The sequence below is a fragment of the Rhipicephalus sanguineus genome, chromosome 4 (assembly GCF_013339695.2).
Source record: "Rhipicephalus sanguineus isolate Rsan-2018 chromosome 4, BIME_Rsan_1.4, whole genome shotgun sequence".
NCBI classification, from domain to species: domain Eukaryota; kingdom Metazoa; phylum Arthropoda; class Arachnida; order Ixodida; family Ixodidae; genus Rhipicephalus; species Rhipicephalus sanguineus.
Window position 1 is genome coordinate 127,327,237 of NC_051179.1, and position 6,522 is coordinate 127,333,758.

Sequence of the window (6,522 nt, forward strand, 5' to 3'; positions counted from 1 at the left end):
GTTCACATAGACATCTTCCAGTATCAAATGTAACTTTATTATGCGGCCCAAATCAACTGCTTAGAGAAGTATAATAATAGGTTTGACTAGACTGAGCAACACTGAAGGCAATTACGCAAGACAAAGCTGGGTACAGCATCCGAAAAACCTAAAACAAGGCGATTATACAATAGTATCAGTGGTTTCAGTAAATTATTCTCAACATTTCCGAAAAGTACTCATTTTAATACTTGCCATAACTTCATGTTCTGTTGCGTATGTATCAGCCACTCGTCTGTTGATACACTGTCGCGATTCTTGGACTCTCCGGAGACGGAACCAGCGGGCACACTCCAAGACCAAGTCATTGCAGCGATAGAGATTCTGTAAGAGAGGTTTCATTTCTGTTCTCGACAATAATTTTTCGCGTTATCACTCGCAACAAGACAAGCCAATTTGTTTCAGGATGACATCGCAACTGAGCCAATGTATGATGCAGCACCGGGTCTGTATTGCGAGTCGGGAGAAGCTGGAGACACATCATTCGAGCCAGCATGTGAGGCGGGCCATGTCACCGATAAGTCTGTTCAAGTGCGACTAGTAACCCGCCACGAAGCATCACAAGCAGATGAAAAGAAAATTCTGTCAACGAGTGCTACACAAACAGAGGCTCAAGCTGTTTCTTCAGTATGTCCCCGTATTTGCCGTAACATAAAAAATTGGCCAGCTTGCGGTAGCAGTGCTATAGCATGCACTAACAGCGGAGCTTGCGTCCGCTCTAGTTTATTAGCAAGGTCTTATAAGCCGAGTCTTAGCTCGCGTAGTCTTAAATAGCAACGTCTTCTCTCACTTTGTGGCTGTCTATTTTTTTCTCTTTTTCTGACAAAACCAGAGACTGCGCTTGGCAGTGGCACGTGAAGCCAAGGCTCGCGTTCCATCCTGGCGTCGATTCTGGTCACTAAAATAAAACTTAATTTGGGTCTAGTTGGTACACATTCCTTAAGCTAAAATTACAGCACAAGGGCACTGCTTTGTCTTTCTGACTTCTTCTTTACTTTGTCCCTGCACCCTTTCTGAATATGATTTCAGGTCTTCGCGTATCTAATACACTATCATCCTCGTTACACGTTTTGGTTTAGATCTATTGTTGTGTGCGCATGTCCGGTAAGGTTGCCTTGGGCTTATGTATGCATCGGCGTATGATTGAATAAAGTACTTGTTAGTCAGCGCTTCTGTCGTACGTTTCTCTTCTTCGTGGTTCTCTTGTGTGCTTGCGCTGTAATTTTAGCCTCGGGATTCTGGTCACGGGGTAAGATGTATACTGTGATTCTTGTTCAGCCGTCCCGTTTCTTCCCTCCAGTGGCATAAGCCTACAAGAGCCAAAGATTTCCCACTAGCTCGCGCCACCACGAGCCACGAGACGCTCTTCTTTTTCTCTGGCCGACTGGCCACGAGTGGGCGCGGCGCTACATCCCCAAATGGGAAAACTAGCGCGGGTCGCCAGCGATACGACGCACACGCAGCGCGGGCAACAATGCAGCGTGGCCCGCGCCTCGTATAATTTAATTTCGCCACGTGTGGCGTCTCGTGTATTTCTTCACCCAACGACGCGTGCGTTTGTATTCTACCGTTAGTAGCCTGGAGAACGACTGACGCATGGCGTAATTGTCCAAGGAAGCGCACTGTGGAGCGAGGAGTCCCAGTTTCGAATCCCTAGTCGCGCGCTTCGGAAATTTTTGCAGAAAGGTGCAGAAAGCTTGCATTGCCTCCGATCCTGGAGGCAGTGCAAATGTACGTTAGGTAGAGAAAGATTTCGGAGGCGGGTGGGGGAGGAATAATGCATCGACTAAGAAGAGAAAGAAGACGCTTTCGCGTTCGAGTCGTCTTAGGTGAATGCATAAAAAACCCTGTGATTTTTTTTTAATTTCTTCTTTATCTGTAGCAAAAGCAATGCGCATGCAGCTTTTGTCCAGTTTTTCTTGTCTTTACACCATGCTACGAAACTGACGGCAGTTGCTACAAATAACCATTTTTTAACAGCGAACTGTGAAAGCGGGCAGTAAGGCATCCATTAACAAAAAACTCGAGCTGCGCAGCTGTTGCCGTAGTAATCGCGAAAGCTTCGCGCCTCGCCGAGGAGCAGCCGCCACCAAGCCGTCGCCATAGCAAACGCCACAGTTTCTTACACCGTTGCTCGGGGACAGTGATTTCAGCACATTCAGAGCGGCAAGCTTTGCGCGCATTTCGGATCCGTCCGTCGCCGTCTTTTGGCTGCCGCTTCTTCGGCCAAGCACATTGGACCAATCCCCGCCGGCATTGCGATTGCCGTGCTGCAGCACGACGAGCTGAGAAGCAACCAGATTCGCTGTGCCAAGCTTTGCGCAACCTAATGCAAACTTCTCGGATTTTTCAGTGAAAATCTGCTACAAAATGCCCTTGGCTATTCCAATCACTGGAAGCGACTGGGCGGCGCGCAGCGCTGGGACATTCGCAATATGTGATTCCCGCATCCTTCTGCGTGTAGAGCGATCTTGTTAGAGAGTTGTAAAAAAAAATTCGGATCCTCTTTCCTGGACCTTAAGTCACAATCGCCGCACTACGCTGACATTGTGCGGAGAAGCATATCGACATGATGAAGGGGCTATTATTGTCTCGGGAAACGGCAAACCTTGTCCCGTAATTACACGCGCCGAGTAAGCAAGAGTACCAGCATGATCGCTGACTTCTGAAGACTACTGGTAATAATTCACAATGGTCTGTAACTTTGCTGAGGCACTGAGAAGCAATAAATATAAACGTGCGGCAGTTTTATTATTCTTTTGTAACATGCTAAGCATACTAGTAGCAATACCTAGCCATACTAGATAGTGCTTAGCCAACTAAGCATACCGCTTTCACACATTTTCCGGTGATACGGATTTCTGCTCATGGGAATATTTTTTCACCCCGCGAGATTCGTATAATCAAGATTATACTGTAGTCTACCCAAATGTGGTGTGCTGAAATGATGGAAACAAGTGCTGAGCCATTGGTTTGGCTCTCTGGACATTCGAAGCCCTACTCCAGTATTTTCAAGGAATGCTGGGAATGCGGAGAAATACCGGCTACCTGGAAACACTTGGAGATCACCATTGCCCCAAACCAAAGAAGCCCTTCAGCATCGAGAACCTGCGACCAATTTCCCTTACCGCGTGCGTAGGAAAACTATTCGAGCACATGCTACACAACCGGCTAACTCCATACCTCGAAGGCAAGGTATATTTTCCGAACACAATGTTCGGATTCAGGCAACACCTATCAACGCAAGACATCTTCCTTCTGCTCAAGGAGACCTCATCGAATCATCTGAGCACCAAAAGCAAATCTTAAATTGTAGCCATCCGATATAAAGCAGCTTTTGTCAACGTCCGTCACGACGCTATTCTATGCAATCTCGAACACCTGGACTGCGGGCCCCGGATATACAACTACGTGAAGAATTTCCTCACGCATCGCACGGCCACAGTGGGAATATACAACCTCCGCAGAGACACTTTCAGACTACCGGGCAGACGTACTCCGCAGGGTTCGGTCATTTCGCCGTTGCTCTTCAACGTTCCCTTGATCAATTACCCCAGCCTCCTCAATGCTATACCAGACCTACGACCATGCTTTTTATGCACACGATGTCACGTTATGGACAAGGGCCTCAAATACCGGAACGCAAGAAGTGCGCCAACAAGAAGCGATTGATACCATCAAGAGGTACTTGCACAATGTGCCTCCGATGCGTTCCCGAAAACTCGGAACACTTCATTCTGAAGTCCAGAACGAGAGGACGGCCAGCCGCTTAGAACGAACCCGATCTCAGCGTCACCCTCAACGGAAAGCCCATCCCAAAAGTGAAAACTTACCGAGTGCTGGGGCTCCTCATCCACAAAGATGGGTCCGGGGCGTCCACACTCCCTCGATTACAGCGCACGCTATAGCAGCTAACGCATCTCGACAGGAGAATTGTGAACCGTAGAAGCGGCTTTAAAGAACAAGTCACGCTACGTGTGATGCAAGCTCTCCTGAGCAGTCGAATAACCTATGGCACTCCCTATCTCGCGCTGAAGAACGCAGACGTGGAGAAGCTCAACATCCTAATATGTATACGGCCACCAAAATCGTTTTGGGGCTCCCATTTACGGCTTCCACTGCGGAGCTTCTCAAGATGGGCGTACACAACAACTGGGAGAAACTGGGCGAAGCGTGCAAGACTACTCAACTAGAGCGGTTGAAGCTCTCCCCTACTGGAATATCAGACCTTCAACGGCTGAACTGAGGCGAAACTTTAGTAGCCGACGCAGACACGGACCGAAAAGAACGAATTCCGCCAAACATCCGCGAATCTTTCTGCATTGCACGAATCACACGCAACGTGCACCCACGCATCACAAGCAAGGAAGACAGGCCCGAGTCAACGTTCTACGGCGAAATCACAGCCATGATCCGGACGCCAGATATAAAGACGCAGCCTAATATCGCGATACATACGCCTACGCTTTGAGCGTTGTAGATTCTCGGGGCATAGAGTTTGCATCTGCCACATTCGCGCCCAAAACCTAGAAACTGCAGGAAGAGGCGGCAATCGCACTAGCAAACCACCCCGTGCTTGGATGCAGCTGTCTTGTTCACAGATTCGCAAGCAGCCGTGCGAAACTACACCAAACGTCGTGGTGCCTGCCCAAGCACTCAAGATATTGAAGCGCCGCAGTACTCGATGCCGTACATCTGTGTGACGTGGGTTCCTGGGCACGACGGGGCTGGAGGGGAACTAGGCTGCACACGCCGAAGCCCGCGATCGCGCCTTCCGGGCTATCCCTTCCGAATTTTCAAGACGCGGGACCGCGCCCGCGGAGGCTGAGTCCGTACCCATTACATACTTTGCAATACTCAGCATCAAGGCTAGAATCCAGAGAGTACCAATACCCACATTCAAAGCTCAACAAGAGGACAGCATCATACTGAGAAGACTTCAGAGCAACACATACACCCATGGTACACTAATGCACACACTGTACCCAACGTTACCCGACTATATCTGCCCAATTTGCGGCATAACTGGCACCTTGGCCCACATTATCCTCGTGTGCCCGTGCCATTATACAGGACAGACACAACGCCTTCGCCGAATGCCGGTAATGCCGACCGACAAACGAGGATATTATCGACACGAGGACCTGGACCAACAACGATGTCTCGTCGCCAGGGCGAAGGAGGCAGCGAAGGGTTCCTGGAATGAGGAGTCCTCCCACCTAGGGTAGATGCCAGACTAATACCGCGATACCGTTTCGTGCAATAAACGTTTATTCCTCCTCCTTTGGACATTCGTAACCTATATGCCGCTGCATCAGAATACCACAGCTGTTCAAATCTATAGCGCTTGTCAATAGCGCTTGTCTTTTGAAACAGATAACTAGCTGCGTGAAACTACTTAAAACGTAGTCACTGAAATACAACACTAGCAATGTAATTGATTAAGTACGTCTAACATTCAAGCCTGATTAGATCCAACGGTAAAAATATCTGTGGGTGTACTGTGTTGTTTGTGGCTCGCTTTAGCAGTGGTCGGTGCGCTGTTGCATATGTTTTCCATTCCTTCTAATTAGCAAACAAAAACTTGAAGCTTTGAATATTGCGAGAAGGTCATTGCAACGGCCTCTTCCTTGAAATTATTTACCATTTTACACTTTTGTGGCGCCTAATCTATTATGAACTTGGCATTCTGATAGTGATAATGACCATGTCTGGAGTGCTACTTTGGAATGGCTATTTTAAGCTTTCAGTACTTTTAAGCTTTTTGCACTGTTAGTTTGTTAAAATTGGGAAGAAAATATTGCAATTCATTCCAACAATTAAATTTCAATCATCAGCGCAAAGAAATTCTGGTTGTCCTAAGAAGCATTCCTTCAGACCATGTATTATATAGTTTTTGTTTTTACATATTTGCTTGTGCTGAAAGAAAGAGTTTTGCAGATAAGTTGTCGCAATGCTCGGTTTCGGTATCCTAACCACAGCGCACACACACGAACACAGAAGAATAAGGAAACGACGACACCGAGCGCTGACTATCAACTGAAATTTTTATTCACCACACACATATAATATACACATTGAAGGGTCACATGATGAAACATATGCGTATCAGTTTATTTCTTCTGTGTTCGTGTGTGTGCGCTGTGTTAAGATGAAGATATACCAACTTGCCCAATTATCCACCTTACTCGGTTCGGTAGTTGCACTTTGATTTGACATTACAAGATGTAAATAATGATCTAAGTGACTGTAAGTGATTAATCCATTAGCTGGCGATTAAACGACATTGCATTCCCTGGTATCATTATGCTTTCATTGAAGCACTATAGAGACATTAGCAGGAAATGTGTAAACTGTGGCAGTAATATAAAGAAACAGTGCCATGTGTAATGCACATAATGTCCTTGCGGTTCTCACCACCATAAGCCGTGATGCCATTGTAACCGTAATAAATGTATTTTCCCGTCATTCATATTTTTCAGT

The 6,522-nt window shown here is 47.1% G+C and overlaps 1 long non-coding RNA gene across 1 annotated transcript; it reads left to right on the top strand.

Annotated features, from left to right (window-relative positions):
- Positions 1–291: 291 nt before the first annotated feature.
- Positions 292–667, top strand: LOC119390665 (uncharacterized). Its single transcript, XR_005183439.2, has 2 exons — positions 292–365; positions 445–667. It is a non-coding gene; the product is annotated as an uncharacterized LOC119390665 (long non-coding RNA).
- The last annotated feature ends 5,855 nt before the right edge of the window (positions 668–6,522 follow it).